Source organism: Haemaphysalis longicornis, unplaced genomic scaffold, assembly GCF_048455015.1.
Source record: "Haemaphysalis longicornis isolate Haplotype H1 unplaced genomic scaffold, Haemaphysalis longicornis Haplotype H1 scaffold_1, whole genome shotgun sequence".
Taxonomy (NCBI): domain Eukaryota; kingdom Metazoa; phylum Arthropoda; class Arachnida; order Ixodida; family Ixodidae; genus Haemaphysalis; species Haemaphysalis longicornis.
In genome coordinates this window covers 364,042,446-364,064,612 of record NW_027526203.1, presented here as the reverse complement: position 1 = coordinate 364,064,612, position 22,167 = coordinate 364,042,446, and positions in this window count along the sequence as shown.

Here is a 22,167-nt window from a genome sequence, read left to right as displayed (position 1 = left end):
TTCTACCACCATTTAAAGAAATCGTTTAAGGCGTGATCTTTTCTCGGAGACATCATGGATAGAATGAAAGCAAATTGTACCTCAGCACGTTCGAATCACATCTGTGGGTACAACGTGGCGGTTTATTGACGACCGCAGGGAAGTTGCTACCACCCAGACTTGACAGGTTTGGCGATTTGTCGCCAAACTGGTGACTTTTAAAGGTTCGTGGCGACGGGAATTTCAGTGTGGCGACCTGGTTACTTTCTGGTTCCTTTGATAATTAGTGACTTTATATGTTTCCGGGCCTTCCGACGCCAAACTTTCCACAAAAGGGGCCTTACGTGACCTTTCAGTCCATTTCAGCTGTCGAGACGAACTAAACAAACAGAACCGAACAATCTATCAGGCAGTCGCTGCGATCATTAGACAAAATTTGGCGTATGACGAGGCCTAGTGTACTATTTCACTCAAAAACCTGGTCGGCAGTGCGAGTTTGGCCATGGCGTTGCGAGATATCAACTTGGTGTGTTGCGCCGCGCTACGTCGAAGCACAAATTATATTATCCGTGTAAATTATGCTCAGCCTCGACATTCGCCGAATTTCCTCCGCAACCCGCACCATTTCGTCTCTCGGGTGCGTTGTGGCGATGCAAACCTTAGGGGGTATTTAACGGGACCCTGCAACACTTTTTTTTTTTTTCAACTTTTTTCGGAATTGTAAATGCTCGCAGAACGTAGTCAACCAACACATCCAGTACTTAGATTAGGGGGTCGCAAAGTACCTCAGCCAAAAATTACTGCTCTGTGCCCATCAGATAGCTTTATAACTTGCTCAAAATATTTCTGTCTTTCCCGATGTTGGCGTTCTTCGACCGCTGGAATTACGTCATTACAGCGGTGTAACGGCTATTGGCCGGCTTCCCTTTAGTTGCAGCAATGAACGTACTCGATAGCCACTTAAAAAAGAAAGCCACGAAAGCAAAGCAGAAACGGAAAGGGTATGTGCTGCGACGAGCAAATCACTCAGTACCGCTCCGTGCTGGCGATAACTATAGCTTTCGTAGTGCTTCCAGATGGGAAAGGAAGGGTGAAAGCGTTTGTCGGAAGTGTTGCAGAGTCCATTTAAAGAGTGGCAGCTATTGATCCTGTTGTCTACAAAAAAAAAATCAGATATCAGTCACTGGAATGGTAAACGTCTAAGAGGGGCAAATGTAGCAACCTGGGTTCTTGATTGACCTAGCCATCCTCAGATAAGCGCTCTTATAGGCGTTCCATGTTTGTGGGTGTCTTCCAAGCGCTGGAAATGGATACTGACCGAGCGCATACCGAAACCTGACTTTTTTGCTCATGGCAAGTTGTCGTACAGTCGTCCACTATCTTAGCTGGAGGAATGCTTTACGCACTTGTCGTCTCCTTCTGCATTGGTGTAAGGTAATTTAGTCGCAACTGCTGCATTTCTTTGAGGTTTAAGGGAGCACTTAAGTCATCCACATTCGTTTGAACAGTTTGTCTTCAGAATTGTTTAGCGGAATTCGGGTTTAGTGGCTTCCGAAATTTCTACAATAAATATATATAAACGAAGTGTTGAAATGTTGTCACATATTGTTCAGCCAATTACAGCCAAAATTTTGTTGTCTCTTGTTGAAACTGAATTTTCGCTATTACAGTGGAACACGTTCAGTACCCACCCCTAACCACGTTACAAACCGGCGCCGAGGGCGAGGACCACTCCCTAGCTAGTCCTTTGGGAGAACAAAGCGAAAATGTACTGAGAGCATTCATTCCCACCTTCGTTCTTCCACCAGTCGCATTCGTTTCATGACTAATTACGAATTCCTTTGCATGTCACCGGATGTCATGCACGCAGAAAGCGTTGTTTGACGTGGCCTGTTGAGACTTAAGCATAATCCGATGCTTTGTGGCGAGGCAAACGCGCAGGAGCGTCTTGGAGAGGACGTTGCTTATCGCTCGCATTGCCTTTTCCTTATTATAGACGGCTAAAACATGCATATTTGGAACTTGTCTAATTGTCGCGCGCGAAGTGCACTAAATTAACATCGGTCCCATCGTCCATGACCTGGCTAAGCTTCATTTCCGCAACCAAGTGGCCGGTCTGTCGTCGCCATCATCAACTGGGTATGATAATGCATGGCGAATACCCTCCCAGCTCCTGCTATTGCGCGTTAGCCTAACGCTTTCTTGGACAGCAACGTTGTATACCTTTACCCCCCCCCCCGAACGGTTTTATCGCCGTGGGCAAAAATGACCTCCGTGGGCAAAAACGTTACGGCGCCAAGGCCTATGACGCCGAGCGCATGCGTCAGGCTGATCAGGCATACAGCATGGAGCCCAGCATCCGTTTAAGGAAACCACAAAACAAGCATCGCAACCGCATTATGGATGTGGTAAAGAATGTTTGCAGATTATCTTTCAAGGCTAGGCAGGACTAGTGTCACTAAACAGAGCAGTTATTGCCCAAGACGCTGAGCGCATGCGTCAGGCTATAGTCGGAACCCAGCATTTGCCGCCAGAGAAGCCGAGCGTAGTGTCAGTATGTAAGGTATTAGAGCACCGCCACTGAGGCACGTAAGTCAGCAACGGCGGCCATTTTGTCGTTCATCATTGTTGCGATATTGCCGCATCTACGGCCTCGCCGTTAACTTCCACCGGGTCGTTTGTTAACAACAATACCGAAGATGCAGCAAAACGTCATCTTTGGACACACTTCTGCTGCTGAAATGCTGTTACACGCGTTATCTTTCATTCTCATTCGGAACGACGTCAGTAGCGCGCTGCCGCAGAGCAGGGAGGACAAGCTATAGGCCACCAGAGCTGACCGACCAAACAGCATAAAATAACAAAACAACAAAAGGGCGGTGCCCATGAACCGCGGCAGCGTAAACAAATGTCACGTAATGTGAACTGACCAATGATCATGGCGGCAGTACGGAACAATAGGAAAAGGAGTGTCTAAGCTCTGTACCCTTATCTAGTGACACTAGCCTAGCGCAACCTACAAGCCCGCCGAGACGACGCAAAACATTTCATACCCTCCTCCATCGCTGGGCATCCACTTTGGCATGGCGGGATGGTAACCAATTTTTTTTTTTTTTTGTCTTGTCCTTCTGTCACGTTATTTCTGCGCTTCGTGCGTCGCCCATTGGTATCAGCTGCGGAAGCCTGCTTCACCCCAATGCCCTGAATGAGCGATCAAAGTGACCCAAGATGTAAATCAGGCATATGGCGAGCCCAGCATACAGTTAGTTAGTAGTCTGGGCTTCGACTACTTTTTTTATTTCGAGTCAGCGCCGACTCGTTACTAAGTCAACTCATACGCAGGGCTTCATCATTCATCGCACTTCCCTCCGGGTGCGGCGATTTGTCATTGAGGTGCAGTGGGGTGAAGCAACCCGGGGAATTTGTTCACGCGTTACTCGTGCAGTGTACCTGCTCCCTTCCCTGAACGCGTGACAAACCCCGCCCAATAACAAAGATTACTCTTGGTTTAATCTGGAAACGCCCACGGTACAATTGTTGTCCAACTCATGCTGCTGGTTTCATGTGCCGAATGCGGCCGGGTTCGTAATTGATGCCTGATCGAAGGGCAGAGCGACGGGGAAATATGTCTGACCTTCGAATCGACCAAACTAAAAAAAAAAATTAAGTGCACCCAGGGTAGCCTGGGTGCGTATCGAATACGTGTGTCAAGTGCCTAAGGCAAGACCGGGACCAACTCGTCGGCCACATTTATTTTGTTCGTCTTCGCTAGTGTTATTTACGCGTTCTGAGGGGGACTCCTGTTTGGCGTGATAGGGGAGATTAAAAGCGCAGGGGAAATATCTTGAGGGCGTAGGTGATTAAAAGCCGAAGGATGACAAGTCACACGAGCTATTGTTTTTAAAAGTAGTTTGTAGCGAAGAGAGCAGAAACACAGGGATTTTTCTTTTACCTTACCCTTAGAGCTTGCGCTTTATTTCTTGTTACGGCGGCGGTCGTTATAATGGAGCCATCTGGAGTCTTGCGTGATGCCTGGGTGTTTTTCGGCACAAATAAGGAATAAGGATTTTTGAGGGGCTATCGTCGCTACACGGCTTATTGTAAAACTGAGCCGAATGGGTGGAGGATGTTGTGTCTTTTGCAACGGTGCGGCACCGCTCGGCGGCCATTCGGTTATGCAAAGCCGTTATCGCGGAAATTGAAGGATTTAGGAACAAATACAGATAAGATAACAAAATTGCGCCCGTAAATTATTCACAAGTCAACTTGGGCATTCTAGGAGAGAAGAGGAAAGACTCGTAAATGCCTAATTTTTCGGAAACAACAAGAAAGCTGCAAGCTCGGTTTTCCTCTGTCTGACACGTAGGTTGCATCAGGCAAGGCATGTCTCCGTCGTATGGCAAAGTTCTGTAACATTAAAAAGGCAACATGCTGCTACGAAAATCGTTTTTAAGTCTACAGCTGTTCACAGAGATTATAGGTTCGCTATAACATCAAGAGCCTCTGTTTACCGGTCAGGATTGTCGACCGTTGTATGGTGGGTTCCACGGGCTCCTCAAATCAATATCGCCGGTTGCTAGTTAACAAAATCCCGGGCCATCTCCACTGACGTGAAACCTGGGGAGGTGTGAAGCATGAAGTGTATAAGTGTATGCTTGGTGCCTTGGCTTTCTTGCCAACGGAGATGAAACCATTGGGGGGTAGAGGTTTACAGCTTTGCTGTAAAAGTCTTTTTGAAGCACGAAGCTCTATACCGCGCGGCGTAAACGAGTGTCCCGTTGTTTTAGTAACGTGACTAGATGAAACGACGATTACTACGGCGATTACAACGCCGACGACGACAGGAGACGCCAACAGCCGAAGCACCTAAAGGGCTTCGCCCCTAATAAGGCTTTGGATCTTCCCATAGTGCTTTATAAGGAGCATGATAATGCACACCCTTCGTTTTACTGACTCAGGTACTTCTAATAATTCGGTAGGGCTGTTTATTTCGTAGTGCCTCCCAAACGCCCTCCATATCCTATCCTCAGTTTTTGTCGATCTTTCTCGTGCTTTGTAGCTGCACTGATCAGGCACGTACGCAAGGGTGGCTCCCTTCCCCCATGGCCGAAATGGGAAACTGCGGAACGCCCTCCCCATGCAAGCACGTATTATTCTTGCAAGACCTTTGGGACCTGCGTACTAGCACCTGCGCCATAATCTGACCAGCAGAGCGGTGACGAATGGCCATTCCGTGGACATCGTTGCGGAACCCATCTGGTCTTTTCCTAACCCGCCAAAATCTCCGGCCCGCTTAACTTGGAATACGGCCCCTCCCACTAGTTTCGATCCAAGCCCCTCCACGTGGCTTTGATTTGACACACAAATTCATACCCGTGGGTGAGATTTCAGCGCAGGTCAAGGTGTAGGTCCAGGTAGTCAAAACTAACTTCTAGCTCTGCACTGCGACGCTTCTCTCAGCCAATGCGTCACCCCGTGCATACCCCCCCCCCCCCCCCCCAACCTTTTTTGAACTATAAAAAGGCAAAAAGGTTAAAATTCAAACATGAATACAGGCTTTGTGTGGTAGTTTATTTTTCAGCGAAGCATTATACAGTACCCAGGCGGCAGGCCAAACGCAGAGAACGGCTCGTTCCTCGTAGCGTCCCTCTGACCTTCAAACTCAGCCAAGGTCAAGCAAACGCCTCATGCGGTTGCTCAGTGACAGCGTCTAATCGCTCGTTAATTCCAAGGTGAGAAGTGCGGAGAGGGGAGTAAGGGGAAAGAGTAAGGGCGGGTGTAATAATAAAATAGTACAAGGAGGTGCCGGCCGCATCCAAGTTTACGGCGCGTTCGCGCCTACAGCACCGACTGCCCAGCAGCGTCTGGTTCGTCTTGCGGTGCAATTGTGTGCGCGCTCGCTGCGCGCTCTCGGCGCGAAAACCGACCTATCGCTTGACGAACTTGGTTCAGCGGCGTGCAACCACGGCAAGTTCATTCTTCACCACCTGCGTTACCTGTGTGTCATGAGTAAAAAGCTTCGCTGGTCATCTATTTTCACAGAGTGAAATGGCTCATGATCTTATTTTCCTGCGCTTTGGCAACGCGTGTTCGCAGAGCCCACATTTCATGAGCTGAAATGAGTGGCTACAAACATTCATTCAAAAACGGGATTATTATGTTCATCGTCTGTAAATCACCATGGTTTCCTGTGGGGTTGCCTCATCGAATACGCAGCTAGTTTACTAAATGAGTTACCTTGTTGTTCTTCTTCTTATCCGGGGTAATTCGCTTCCTTTATTATTGCTTCCTCGCTAATGAAACAATAAAACAGCAGAAACATGACGCATGTTTATGTCTGCTCCGCACCACGGCCAGAACCTTTATTTTCAAACCTTGCCCGATTCCAGCCCGCTAAAAAGCTGTTTTTCCCTTCACTTCCAGTAGTAGTTGCGCCACTTTATTAAACATTGGGCTCAGGGTAGGAGGGTGGGCCCGCGCACAGAGCCGGGGCGAGTCCCAGTGTGCGCGCTCTTCATCGACGGACAATGAGCATGTGGCTATAGTCAGATATTCCGTACGACCGGCGGGGAATGTGATAACGGGCCGACGAAAGATTACTCCTATTGATTCAAGTTTAGTAAAAAGAATCTTGTGGTTTATTGAATCGAAGACTTTGGTTTGATCCACAAACACAGAGCCAGCACTACTTTCCCTTATAAATTTAACACTTTAGTTGGTCGGTATGTATTATTATTATTATTATTATTATTATTATTATTATTATTATTATTATTATTATTATTATTATTATTATTATTATTATTATTATTATTATTATTATTATTATTATTATTATTAGTCCCTGTAATTGTTGTTGCAGTCCCGGGCTTCAGGCACTATAATTATTCGTGGGCTAGCCAGCTGTAGCTTAGGTTCGCATGCTCAGTGCATACAAGGCAGATTATTGGCGGATCGGCAGCGCAGATTTTCAACCGGCGCGTGCCCCCCGGTACGCGGAGAGAAAGAGCTTGCAGAGAAGACGCGTGCAGAATGCCAGACGAGAAGATCCGTGCTTATTAACCACGTGGGCATGGGAGTCCACCGCACAAGGTGAGTGCAGCCCACGCGAGTCGGCCGGGGTGGTTATGTACCCCCCCAAGGTCTGGCCGAGCCCTGCACGCCGGCCGGCGGGCAAGCGAGGCGTGCCCGCGCCCTAGGCGTCCCGGCTGCGACCCCGTCCGAGCGCGCAGCCCCCGGGGTCTTTGGGCGAAGCCGAAAAGGGGCCGGCCTGCCGCTTGACTGGCGGCTAATTAACGCCCGGGGTCCCAGCAGCCGGCCGACGGCCCCAGGGCGCCCCTTCCCTGCCCGTCCCCGGACGTCCCCGGGCGGTGGCCCGCAGGCGCCTCGCGCAGCTTAATCAGCGGCGCCCTGGCAGCGCCCCGGGGCGAGGCCCACCTGCCCGGCCGGCCAGGGGGCGCCGCTCTCGCTGCACCCGCACGGTTCTCCTCAGCGAGGCCGATCACACCGGGGCTTCCGAGCAGCCGTGGATGCACTTTCGCAAGCATGAGGTACCACTCATCGGTCGCTTGCTCTACTGTTGGCCGGTTGCACCTGCCACGAAGTAGTGATAGGGAGGGAAATGTGTAAGGAACACTTGCGCTAGAAAAAAAGTTGTGCACCTTCACGTGTGCAGCAACGAACTCCATACGATCATAATTACACATATGCCGGTAAAGTAATGGCACATAACCACTGTTTGTATACGGAGCATGCACGCGCTGGTGCGTCTGTGCGCGTGCGCAAAAGAGCGAAGTTCTTTTAGCGACCGCATGCAGACCGGCAGTGGAACTCAGTATACTCTTTCTATCATTTTAGAAAGAGATGTTGAATTATGGACCACCTGGCCGACTTAAATACCTACATCAATTTGGGCTGCTTTTCAAGGAGAGTATCTTGTTCCAATCCTTTGCCTTTGTTAAAGTGAAATGAAATTATTTCCTTTAAACTGCGATTCAACTAACTTCTAACAGGGATATTACACTTTTTTTTTTCAATATTGGATTGCAGCCTCACCGTGCTCATTAATCGGTTTCCGCTATCAGTTAAGAAATGTTATAACTATGAGGATGATTTTCTGTTTGTGTGTCAATTGTCGAGCCTTGCGAAGACGAGCAAAAAGCTGGGAGCAGCTCTCTGCTGTGGGACTGCGAAAGCCCTTGCAAGTCTTACGACACAGTTTGTCCCCATGGCCGCCACTTAGGACGACGCCTAATGGCACGAAATTTCACCAAACCATTGAGTTTCCGGGTTTTAGCTACCCAAAGGGCCAACACGAACCACTTTGCGTTTGCATCGGGTCCAACTTGCCCCGCACGGGAGTGATGCCTCCTTCCGAGAACCGAACAGCAATACAAACACCCATCACAGGCACAGTACTATTGACTGTGGTGTGGGGTATGCAGCTGCCGGCGGACTTACCGGTTCGTAGCAGTCGCGTCGAATCGTCGATGGCCTGAAGGCCCGAAGACCCGACAATACCACGCGCATTATGCGCACGTTCACAGGGCTCTCCGGCGTTATTACCTGCAGTTCTCTCTTTCAGACAGCACCATGTGCCCTGTAGGCACCCGTACTGTAGGCCGTTCTGCAAGATCCTTTTGGAACTGTGTGGAAGGTGTCGCATTGCGAGGGCCCTCCTGCAGACGCATGCTTCGGCTCGTTACCTACGGTCCCACGTGGGCGTTAGGTCCAGGGGTGACACGGGGAACCAGCGCGGATAGCCTTAATTGATTGCAAAAGTGTCCGGCGCCGCGGGCACACTCGGGGGTACTTATTGATACTAATGGCGGCGCGCGGTGCCCTCTGCGCGCCGGCACGCCACATCCGGTGGTGCCATACCGGGCGCTTCCCCCGACTGCGGCGGCTGACCTGCGGCCGGTGTCCGAATCAATCAGCTCATCTGGAGCGCCGAGGCCCTCGGAGGGGCACAGCGGGGGTCGACCGGCCACGAGTGAAGCCGCCACACGCCCGAGGCGATCTCGCCGAGATGGGAGCCCCTGGGGCCCCCGCTTTATTGGGCCCAAGGGGCGCGCTCCAAGGCCACCTGCGGCCAGGGCGAGTCACCCCGCGGAGCCCGCTCGCCGCCGGAGGTCCTCGGCGGCAGCGCCCGGGGCCCCGCTGCAGCCAGCACGCCAGTAATTGGCTGCCGCAGAGACAAGCGCGCCCATTCTTTTCCGACCCGTCAGTGCGGCGGGTTTTTCGCCGGCCTCGACTTTCTTCGCAGCTCTCCATTGTCGCTCAGCCGTCGCCCTGAGCATGGGCTGCCGGGTGCCCCGTGCGCTGGCCGCCGAACTGGTTCCCCTGGAGCGAAACTCTCAGAACGGCCAGAGACACCGCAGGAATGAACTCTGCGGCGGCATGATAGCTCGCCTCCTTGCACCGCTCTGTCGACGGGCCCCCCGCGGCTGTGAGGGCCCAGCCCTGCGCCGAACGCGCGCTCTTCGCTCATGACAGCGAGAGAAACAATGTGCGTCCGTGCCTTTTCGCTCACACGCCGAGCCATGAGCCAGCGTGTCTGTTTGACAGCCCCGTTGTTTTCTTGTTGGTTTGTGCTTTTCACTCGCGCTCTTCAGGCACCACGAGGGTATATTGGGAACCTGCTGAATCGTTTCACGAAAATAGGCAACATAATTTGTATCTCTGTCGAAAAGTGATTGCCTACGTGCCGATTGCCGATGCTGTGAGGCAAGCGCCTGTTGTACGGACTTGGTGGAGGAAGTTTTCATGCATGACAACGCTATTCATCAAATTGCAGTAATACGTATGCACCAGGGTTGTAGTGGCTGCTGAAGTCTTCCGTGCGAGGCTAATAAGTAAGGCGTAAAAACCTAAGTCGCGCACACCTAGTCCATAAAAAAGAGAAATTCTTTGTCTTCCTCGGTTAGACAGGCGCGTCGGTGCTGGGGAATCTGAACACACCCCGCAGAATATGAACCATACCTGCATGCCATCTGGGATGGCGATACTTGTCCATACCGGAAGCTTATAAAAACTTGAAAGACGACCACACAAGAGTGCTCTGAATATCTGGGTCTTCTGGAATTCTGAATAATTAAAATTACTGGCTGATTCAAATTCTTCGTTTGTCTGTTTGTTGGTTCATTGATTTATTGATTGAAATTCTACTGAAATTCCGACAAATTGAAATTACTGGCCGATTGAAATTGTTTGTCTTTCTGTTCGATTCATCTATTGATTGATTGAAATTATATTGTTTTATTCATTAATTTATTGACTTAAATTCTATGTTGACGGGCTGAAATCATTTATTGATAGCCACTGTATCAATTCTTGGCGATTTTACTCTTTAAATAGGCTGTCTTCTTTATGCGTGTGTTTTCAAGGCCAACCTCAAAGGAACACGGTAAAATATAGCAATTTGGCCCGCCAGCAACAACTATGCCATACGCACGAATGCAGCGATTTCGGCAGCTTACGCTGTGAAAAAACAGATAGAAATGGTGGAAACAGAAGAGCACGTGCGTTCCTGAATACGGCAGAATGCTGCCACAGAATGGTCGCATCACAGCCCGGGCTCACCAAACGTTGGACACCAGTATCAGAGTAAGGGCCCATTGTTCAGACTTGGGCCTTCCCCCTTATTTGTGCATGTTACCTTTCACCTCCTTGTTTCACCATTTAACGGCCTCAGCTACACTAGGCGGGTTGTCCGTGTTTCTCGGCGGCGGGCCGAAAACCCCCAAGCGTGCTTCACGGTGCACTCGTACGTAACGCGGCGAAGCTCACCTACGAAGTCAATTTAACAGCTGCATTTCAGAAAGAAGCAAAATAAAAAAGCTGCCAGACGAGCACGGCGTTCTGTAAGCTGACTGCATCAGCTGTTTAATAATTGTTGGTATGCATTAGCAATATTGCGTCGTAATAGAATCCGTTTCGAAATATTTTGGCATTAAATTTATTCGACAATTAGGTAATATATTGTCTTAATTTACATCGATAATTAGGTAAACTTTCACGTTAAAGGTTAAACTCACATTATTAGAGTTAGAATTATGCTATTATTTTAGTACCATAGTGGAAGGCCTAGCCGTTATATAGCTTCAGCTGTACTAAATGGGTTGCCCGAGTTGCGTGTCGACGTCCTCGAAAATGACCTGGCCGTATGACCTTAAAGGCTGGTGAGGGCGAGTACGCCTGCTGCATTCTCTTCCCCTTCCCCTCCCCTCCCCTTTGCCATTTTGCCCAAAATATCCCCAGCTAAGGAATTACGACGCCGGTCGTCAGCCAATGAAAAGATCATGACCCTCATGATTTTTCCCACTGGCTGTCCTCACGTTCACCTCTCCTTTTTTAAAGACTATAGTCTTTCTTGGGCTACTCGAACGGGAAAATTTTGGTCTGTCTTGAAAGGATAAATTTATTATAAAAAAAATTGCGCCCACCTCCCCGCGAGGGGAACCCTGTGTAGATGCGACGCATCGTGGGGTTCACTTGGTGTTTCCGTTGGATTGATTCTGAAATCGCGTGAAACGTGTCGGGAACGCGTATGATTATTATGTTATATGATTATTATTATGTTTTGTTGGCCAATCTTGTCAATCTCTCTAAGTGGTATGCTTATGGCTTCGCTGTCGCAACGACCTTTACTCCATCATTGTTGCTGTAAGTGGGAGCTTCTTTTCTTTTATTGCAAGTGTTATTCATTGCCCCATCATGCGTTGTATTAGTAGCTTCTTGACGTAGTTTGAATGAGTCAAGGATATAAGGCGCGTTCGTGGCATTTGATTCTGTCTCGGTTTTGTGGCGCAGTGGGAAGAGCACCATATACCTCGCGTTCCGCCCACAGGGTCGTGGGATCGAAACCGGGCGCCGTTAACTATTATTTTTTTTTATAGTGTAGAGGGAGGGGTGTGGACGAGAGAGGGGCATCGGAGAAGAGAGGGGGTGAGCGGCGGAGAGCGCAGCTCGCGCGGCGAGGAGATGGGGGAGGGGCGGACGACAACAACGCCGACGCTGCATGGACAAGGCGAGTGAATGAGATGCAGTCGCATCTAAAAATTCTGGTATCAATGATACAACGTAACAACCAGAAACACTTAAACAAGTGCAGCGCCGGTTGCTACAAACCTAATAGAGCGCGAAGGCTGCAAGTAACAGACACTTACAGAAACATGTCACTCTATTCGGCCACCCGGCCACAGAACAGGGAGGAGTTTAGAGAAGCAAAGGTCTAGCTTTGCCTGTACGGCCAGAAAAAGCGTAGTGGCGGCGTCGTGAACTACCGAGGACGCCCGCTTGATGGCGCTGTAAACACGGCTTTTTAAACATGGCGGATGCTTTTTGCACAGGCCGCTTGAGCTCCTTAATAACATGGCTGCCCTCGCATGGCGGCCGCCGGCTCGCTGCTCCACAGCCGGACTCGACTCTCCTCCTCCCGCGCGCGAAAGGAGCGTCGAGTCCGGCCGTGGCTGCTCCTGCTGGTTCCTGGCTGGCACGCTGGCCGCGTGTTTACTTGCGCCGCGCTAGTGAATTGATGTTACGCCAGGTGGCCAGATGACCTCGACTGGCACAGACCACAGTGAGCAGCAAGTGAGAACAAATCGTTTATTGACATCCGCAAGTTTACAGAGGCCAGGACATCATTTCATTTCGATCGCTGCAATTGTACGTCGCTTTCGTGACATTTCTTTTCCATAACAACTCGTTCACTTGCGCTAAGATTTCGAACGAAGAGCACATTGATTCCAATATTCTGCTGCCCGTAGCGGAGTGCATAACACTCACCTTCTGTTGGAAGAATCAAATATTCTGGCCTCGACAGCTGTCTTCCGATGCGGAATTTCCCCCATTTGTCACTCCATAAGCACTCAATTCCCGTGTTTTGCCAGTCCTCTCAACCACTGATGGACGCAAAAGCACATAACAGCAATAACGGTCACGAAACCAGTACTCCGCGCACATAGAAACGGTGGGCCATTGCAGCGGTTTCAATTTGAATTGGCGGCTTTGTGGTTGCGAATTCAGAAGCGAGGTGGTGCACCAGTCGGCTGTTCGGAAAGTGTTGCGTACATTTTTGCTCAACGGATGTTTGATGCGGAACTTGTTAATAATATTTTTAAACAACACATTGTAAGCGAACTTTGTTGGCTCTTTGAGTCACGGAATGAATGTTTTGTATTCTCTCCCAAAATGATGATGATGATGATGGTGATGATGATGATTTCTATTGGTTTCTCCTTTGTATCGGGGTGATGACATGTCATCTGACCAAAAAGGACTAATATACCTATGTTTTACACTTTTGGTTCAATACTAGCGCTGCTTAGGGCAGGCACAAAAAGCTTATTAGGCACAAAATACTTTTTTTTTCCTGTTACAGGTGGTAACTGTCCTAGGCAATATTCCCCTCTCTGCTGGGGCCCTATTCTCGACTGCACAAATTGCCGGCATTTCGCCCATGTTTTTTTGCGTAAGCACGACGTAAGCAATCAATGACGTGCTGCACCTATAGCTATGACGACATGCAGTGTAATTTGACGAGTCACTCATATAGATCGCTACCAAGGTATCAAATATTGTGCAAGAAAGATATAAAAACACTTGGCGTGTACTATAAAAATTAAGACGGTAGCTGAGGCTGACAAGAAAAACACATTTCTGGAGATTAAATTTGGCGTCAACACCACAAGGCGATCGAGTAACGTTGATTTAAAAGCGAGCGAAAGGTGGATGTCAAGCTCAAGAACATCACACAATTTTTTTACCGTATCTATTTATTCCTTTCAATCGCTTTTAGTAACATAGCTGGGCTCTCTGCTTCAATGCAAGCTTTGTTGCGTTATCACCTTCCCTGCCGCCACCGCCGCCACGCCATCGTCTGCTGCTATGTTACAAGTTTATGGCGTGATCACAGAAAAAGACGGCCGCGACCATCGCTTCTATGACACATAAGAGCAGTGAAGCGCTACGCCTGATAACCGCGGAGGGCACCGATATCGCCGATTCACTCATTCGTCAAGCTTGACTGCAATCAGCGCTGTAATGAACTAAATAGTCACTTTTCATTGTTATTTTTCTCCTGAGTTCGATCATGTGACCCAACAGCTTACTAGGACAAGTATGGACAAATGCCATGCATTGGGTTCTCTTTGTCATGGAGAGGCTTGTACTGCCCTCTTATGTTGCGGTTACGCCAAACAAATAATTTTTATTTCATTGCCAAACATAAAAGCAAAATACTGCATGTTATTTGTATGTTTCATGATCGCTGACTTGGAAGCAGTTGAAACTATGATTTGTTTCGGTAGGAAACATGTTTTAAACAGCGCGCATGCGAAACTGCGCCTGCTGCAAATTGCCGCACATTTCGCGGCGCCGTAAGCCGGGGCAATATTGTACCCTATTTTGCTTGTATTTTGCGACAAAAACAGCCGCCATTTTCAAGCTGTTACGTAGCGTTACGTCACTTTTACGCAGGCTGAAGTTGCCAGTGCATGACGTAATCGTTCCCGCCAACTGTTTAAATTACGTCACACCTTCTCAGCCAATCATAGAGGGGGTGTTTATTACAAGCAGTATTGTTGTTGAATAGCAAAGGCAGGCTTATGTTGTCATGTCCGCTGCATTTAGTCTGGTTTTTCACTGCCGGCCAAGAATTACGCGCCTTTAGTAACGAGAAATAAGGCAAACTTTAGAACTGGTGTCCGTAGACGACATGAAACGTCAAAATGACGACAGCACACACAACCGCTTTGTCAACCGGAAGCACGTGACCAAAATTGAAAGCCAATCAGAAAAGACTTCCGGAAAATTGCCTGAATTGCCGGCAATTTGTGCAGTCGAGAATAGGGCCCCAGCATTCTAATCTTCTTTTGGTTGCGCCGTCTGGTGGACTTGATGGTCGAAAACTGCGCTTTAGGTTGGTCACGTGGGGCGTCGATTTTTACGCCGCCTATAGGGAAACCAGGGAACGTCCAAGCTTGAGAGGCCTGACCCGGCCAAAGTGTAACAGAATCTGATTGATTGATTGTAGGGTTTAACGCGCCGACGCAACGCAGGCGATGAGGCGCACCGTAGTGGAGGGCTCCGGATTAATTTCGACCACCTGGGGATCTTTATCGTGCGCCGAAATCTCGTACACACGGGCGTTTTTGCTTTTCGCCTCCATCAGAAAAGCGAGTGTAACAGAATCTGCAAAATAGGTTTATATACCCACCGCAAATCTAAACGCCTAAGTCTGGTGGTGGTGGTGGTGGTGGTGGTGGTGACTTGCCAACTTTGTTGAACAATAACCAAATATTACACAAATATGAGGTAAAAAATCAATACATAAGTGATATTTGCAGTGTTCTTTTATTAAAAAATTCATGGTGCTTGATTTTTGCGATAGGGAATGCAATACTACATCCACTCCAGAAAAAAAAACCACTCCTTCGCCTGCTGTCGCCCGCGTCACTATAGCTCCTGGCGGCATTCTAAGAAATCAAACGGCAACAGTAACGAAAGGTTCCACTAGATAGGTTCCATGTTCCGCTTGCAATGCACGTGGAGCAGGGCATAGAGTTTCTCACTAGCTTACCTAAAGCGGAATCTGGCGCTAGTGTCTACGTGATTCTGCGAAAACGCTCCGTGTTTCACATGGGTGCCACCATACCCGGTAGTTCGGCCGGAAGTTTGGAGTGGCATGGCCGGCAACGACTTTGTGGCTACGCAAATGAAGTTTTTGTTTAAAAAATGCGACCAAAAGTGTCGTAATAGATAAATTTTACTTTTTCTAGAACGGCTGTGTTATAGTGCTTACGTTGGAAATAATTGTGGGGGTTACAAAGGAAAAAAAAGCAGGAGTCCTGCGTTTTACTAACGCCGCCAGATACAGCGGGCCGAACCGTATACATTTATAATTTAATACATACTCCAAACTAGATGCTATATTCTTCGCTTTTGTGATATTTAGATGAAAATTAATTATTGAGATTGTCTTGAACTGTATTCATGCTTTCTCTCAATACTGTATTACTATCGTCTACTTCGCTCTTGGCAGGTGAAGCAGATCCAACGACTAGAGATGCAAAAGGGATTTATTCGAGTTGTATTTATTTGTTTTATCCGAGCAGATATAAATAAAGCTCTATGCGAAGCCTATTACCGCGAGTAAGTCTCGAAGCCCGCGCAAAAAGCATAATGAAACTGCATTAATGCTTCAAATTGCAAATAATCGAGTCGAAATGTATATTGCCTCATTGCGCTTGTCAGCGCATTCTTCAAGGGGTAACCACACGCAGCGAAGGCGACAAGCGACGCAAAAATCGTAACTCAATGCGGACGGACGGTGTGGGCGACAGCGGCAAGCCGCATACACAGGCCGCGGGGCCCTTGCTCGCTTTTTGCCGGCGAGAAGCACCCACAAGCGGGCAGCAGTGAACTGTAGCGACGAGCGACGACGACGGAGGACATTGGCGCCAGTATATTATTTTTTTTTCTCGCTTGTCGCTGTCGCCCACACAATCTGTTTGTTGCACCTATTGAGTTACGTTTTCCACGTCGCTTGTCGCCGTCGCTGCATGTAGTCACCCTTTCATCTTGAGAAACTCACCGCTAACGTGAGCACATGCGCTAAGTGCTAATTACATTGTTATTTAGACATATCTGTGATAGCCATTGAATGCCAGAAAGTGGCATGCTGAAAACAGAACTAAAACAAGCACTTCAAAGCAGACAAGTCTAATTCGCAGCCCTTTGCACTAGTTACTTGCTGCCAATCCGATTCACCGTGTACTCACAAGACCCATGCAGGCGTACTATTGCAGGGACAGCTTCCACTCTAGGTAATATTGAGAAACTCAATGGAGCAGGGCAACGTGGTTCTATAAATGTTGTAGTAGGGTGCTTCGATTCACGCGCGTCTCCGCCGTACGGCAGCGCCGGCATCGAGGGACACGGCCTGGAGCAGTGGAACGCGGTAAATTTAAATTAACTTGAGCAAACCTCTAGCGTGTTTAGCTTAGGAGGAGCGAGACAGGAGCGGAACAGTATAAGACGTGAGCGAGAAAGAGAAGGGAGGCATTTACTTTGCAGGGGCGCCAGAAGACTATCATCTTTCGTCGATATTTGCAACGAAAGGAGCAGATGCGCAGCCAATTTTTTTTTCCTCCTTCCGTCGCCAGCAGTACGTTCAAATATGCGTTAGGTTACGCACGCGTGATCAACTCGCAATTTTATACGCTGCTCTCTTTCAGCGTGGCCTTTCTGCAGCCAAATGGGACTGCAGACGAACACGCCGGAAAGACCGGGTTCCGGTTCTGCTTACGGAGTACATCCCGTCGCGTGATAGCGTCACAATATTTTTCGTTCACGCTACGCCATTTTCTTTCACCATCAACCTTCTTTCAACCCTTGAAAAGAGCAAGAGAGAACATTGGAAGCCGCATTTGTTTCCTGAACGAGTCTGTCAATACCCTACCGTGGCCTTAGAGCACAAGGACAGACTGCTTGAGGTCTGAGCAGCAGCGACAGCAGCGAACATCAGCAAAAAAAAAAAAAATAATAATAATAAAAAAACATGAGCGAAAAAAAAAAGCATGAGGGATGAGAATTCAATGTGAGCGTGTATTCTTGGAATTAAGTTTGTCTGGCGATACGATGTAAGTAATCTTCTTAGCAGGCTCTTATGCGTCTTGTCGTAAATGAAAGTTGGGGTAGTTGATGTTGACTTGATTAAGTATTACCAGCAAAAAAGACCCGCACCAAGAAAGAAGCAGACAGGACGATCGCTAGACTTCAACCGAACTCTAGTTGAAAAGTTGGGGTCTAGCGATGGTCCTGTCTGCTTCTTTCTTGGTCCGTGTCTTTTTCGCTGGTAATATGTATTCATGTTGTAAATGATTCCCTTCTCAATTCCGCCATACCAGTGAACAGTGGAGTGACAAAAGACAAAATGAACAAACGATGCTGATCGTCTGCAGGACCGTAAAATTTGTTCCTAAATGTCTCAAGATATGTGCTGTTATGAACAAATCATACTCGATCACGAAAATATGAACCGGAACACACAAATAGCGTGATTTCTTTCCATGCAGGTCAAATTTACAGGAACAAAGTTAGGAAATGTGGCTTTCCAAATATACCAAAAGCGCGTCATTATTTCGCCTATACACGAACAGTATTCTTGAGTTTTGCGCGTTCTGGTTTGTATTTACGTGTTCGCATTTCATTTGTTCATGAATTTACTATAAAAACAGAACCAAGCAAAACATAAACAGGCCAAGAAGCGTGCATGGCGTCCCTCCGCGAAGCGCGGGCTTCCAGCAGCGTTTTTATAAGAGGGAAGTTAACACTCATGGTAGACAATGGTGGTGCACATAAAGAAGCCATATAACTACCAAGCGCTGTGCGAACTAAATGAAATGGGGGAGTGTGCAATATTTTTAAATCGAATACATAAAAACTCCGCAAGCTACATTTGATATTGGCGAGGTCTCTACAAGAAATATTTGAATATAAATTGGTAGATTATTAACAACGCGCGAGACTCTCGTTCTTCTCTATGGTGAACTTAAGGCTTGGCCGGATGCGCACTCCTTGCTCCGCCTTCCTGTATTTCCGCCCTGCACACTCCGCTCTAAAGTGCATGCGAGTAGTGGCGGGAGTCGCGGAACCCGTCGAGGCGGCACAGAGACCGGTGGCGCGCAGAGCTTCGGCTTGACGTTACCCGGGCAACGTCGCAATCATTGCGAAGGCAGCTCTGTCGGCGCACTCTCTCCACTCAATCGTTCGGTGCCAAGCTTCTATCTCTCGCTCCGTTGACAGATCGACGCGGCTATGTGGAGCGACGCGAAATTTTTCCCGACGTGCTTCATGTATTGCTCACGCAATAAAAAGTCAGCGCTTGAGTTTTGAGAATTCTCCAGACGGACAACGTGCGTGCAGAACGCACATGTCCACGGCGAACACATGCGATGGTTTCATTCGGGCCCACAACTCACTTAAGGCTCGATTACATGCATAGAATCAACAAGCACTCAGATGCACTGAAAAATAAAGAGCAGAATGAGCAAGTTACTGAGACGATACATACTGAACGTGGAAGTAGAGACAAAAAAATATATTCGTTCGGGGCTTAGCTGAAGTGAAGTGGCCGGATCCACTGTTCCACGCTCGTAAATAAATATAAAAAAAGGAACGTCCCAAGAAACGAACAGGTCATGGCCCAAAACCACGAAGATACAGTGCTGTCCGCATCTATTATCACTGCATCTTTTACGCTACTTTTTATTCACAAGCGTGAACCAACTAGCCCAGCAGTGTCTTCACTGTTCCGCGGGACAGAAAAAGTTTCTACCTTCTGCGAGAGAACAGGAGTGCGGTGCAGAATAGTGAAGTGACTCTGAGGAATACAGTCACTTGGATCACGGCCGCTCGATGGAAAGGAGATTTCATCGACTGGCCGTGCTTAGAGGCTTCAACATGCCGACCAGTCTAAAAGAAAGTTGTTTGGTTATGGGGTTTAATGCTCCGACGCCACACAGGCGGTGAGGCGCGCCGTAGTGTGTACTGCAGAAAATAAACAGCGGCCGGGTATGTCGGTTGTCACTGCAGGTTCGCCCAGCTGAGGGTGGTTCTGATGGTGGCCAAAAGGCACACCGAATCGGCCATCCGCGCATCACTAATACCTCTTCGCACTCTGGAAGCTCGGCAGCAATTCAATCGCTGCCTGTATCAGCACTGTCCTTCGCAAACCGTGTACTGCCTTGGTGGCGTTCGATGGGGACTCTTGCTTATTGTGTTCTCGTGCGAGCCGTGGCAGCGAGGCGCTCGCCCCGTCGGCTGCACAGGGAGGTCCCAAAGCGCGCTCGCCGCGCATCGCTGGCAGCCGCGGGTGACCGTGGACGGGTGTCACTGCAGGCCCGTCGTCGTGACCACCGCAGCAGTCGGGACGCCTCACAGGCCACGCCCGCTGTCAGCCTGAGCAGCGAACCCGGCCGCAAACTCAGGAAGGGTATAGAAAAAAAAAAGTCTCTGTGTGGGGATGGGGGGCACGATATCTGCGTGATGCCAGATTTGATGCTTGCTGTGGCCGCTGACCGGTTTCTCTGCGGCAAGGCCATTTCCGCCTGCCCTCCCTGTCCAGGGTGAAAGTGACTCCAGAAGACGGGACAACGCCGACCACTTGGCCCGCGGGTAATTTGCCAGCCATCAGTTAGCAATGCTCTGGCCGCTGAGCTTATGGCCGCAGCAAGGCAGCTAGGCTGAGAAGAGGCGCCTATAAGCCAGATCAGCCTTCCGACTTGGCCATATCTACTCCATGGAGACTTGCAATTAACGTGTAACTGGTGTGGTCACTTGAGGTGAAAACGTGTAAAATACGAAGCAAGTTTGGGCAGTCAATTTCGGGCAGAAACTTGTTAAAGCTACGAAAGAAAAACTTGGTACAGTAGCACGCAGGCTAGTTGGTGTGACACGTTCAACGGGGCTGAAAATCGGATAACGCAAACTGCGAAAGTGCTCTTGTGCCTGCAATGAACGGCGCTGAAGTTGATGTATTCACCGATGCCGCTATTCACGGCACAAGAGCCGCTGTTCCTTGGACTTGCCTCGAAATTCCTTAACTCGGCGGTTCTCCACCAGAGAAGAAAAATAAAGTTCTGTTCAGGTTTTTTATTCGGGTTCTGCTCCGGCTAGACGTCATGGCTAGAAGGTCTCGGAGTTGTTTAATGCGGAGGTGTATTCCGATACTTTCCAATAACTGGATCGTGTTCGGCGTCCGTTTACAAAACACGCTTTGCGACAAAGCCAACTTTCTCGCGAATGCGCTGTAGCCCCGAATCTAACGTTCTTTGAAGCTTGAGTAGAAAGATAAAGATAGGGAGAGCGGGAGATAGAGATGGGGGAGAGAGAGGGAGGCAGGGAGGGAGGGAGGGAGGTGGGGGAAGGAAAGTAGGGAGTTTTATTCACCCGCATGTAGAAAGCTTTAAGCTCCCTCGGCTGCATTAGTCGACTAGGAGACCGTGGTTCCTGGCGGCTTCTTCGGCCATCTGGACGAGGCACAGCTGGATTAGGAGATTAGAGCCGCACAGGGTCTCCCAGTGCTCTGCGTTTTTTATACCTATAGGGGTAGAGGGGTCTTGCTCCGTAGTCTTTTCTGGCATTTCCACATAATGTGCGTGAGGTCGGCGCGGTGGCTGCAGTGTTTGCATTTATTTGAGAATATTTCTGGATGGAAGTGACTATAGCCCACTGGGTTCTGGTAGCTGTTGATTTGAGAAAAAAACCATACTGCTGTTGGCTTTATCATCAGACAGAATTTCATTTTGTCGTCATAATTAGTTCGCCGTGAAGTTGTAAACAAGTAGGATTTCCCGCTCCACTGTAAATACACGGGCTTCTACGGGAGGAGTACAGTTTAAGAAAAATATGTTTTATCGGAACTGTCCCGAAACAAATGACGTGACGTTGGACTGCTGGAACGATTACAAAAACGCGAGAAGCTGTATCTCGACAGGCATAATGATCAACAATCAGTCGCAGTTTAAATGCAAATAAAATGAAGCTGCCGCTCATAGGCAATTCCAGCCGTGTCTGAAAGCTGCCGTGGATCGTGCCGCACCCACGGTTGTCCACTAAGATAAAGCAGGAGCTCTTCGTAGTTTTACTAAGCTAATTAACTGAGGAGTACGCAAAATCACACATTAAGACAGCCGTGTTTTGCTTCCTGAGCTCGTTGGCACTGCGCCGCGCTAAATCGGGCTTGGTGTCGTACACTCGCATTTCTTCACTGTAAAACAACGTTCACACTGTGGTTTAGGGGCCTTTTTTTTCAGTGATTTCGCTGCGTGCACGCAGGAAAATATTTACTTTTAGCGGGCAGTTCTCTTGAGTTATTTTGTATTAGTAGTATCAAGCAGCAAGCACTACATTGCATAAGAAGGGTCAACCTCGCCATACTTACACCATCGTCCGGATTGTGGAAATGGAAATTTTATTTGTAAATTTAAGTTAACAAGGTTATTCAGAACTTGTTTGGAAGGTAGTCGCACCTATGCACGCGAGTTAACACCACGAGCGAAGTGGACATACATGCTTTCCCCACCTTAATATCGTGTGAGAATTATTACACGTACGTATGTACAGTCATGGACAAATGGAACGCGAACACGAAAATATGAACCAAAACACGCAAAATTCCACAAT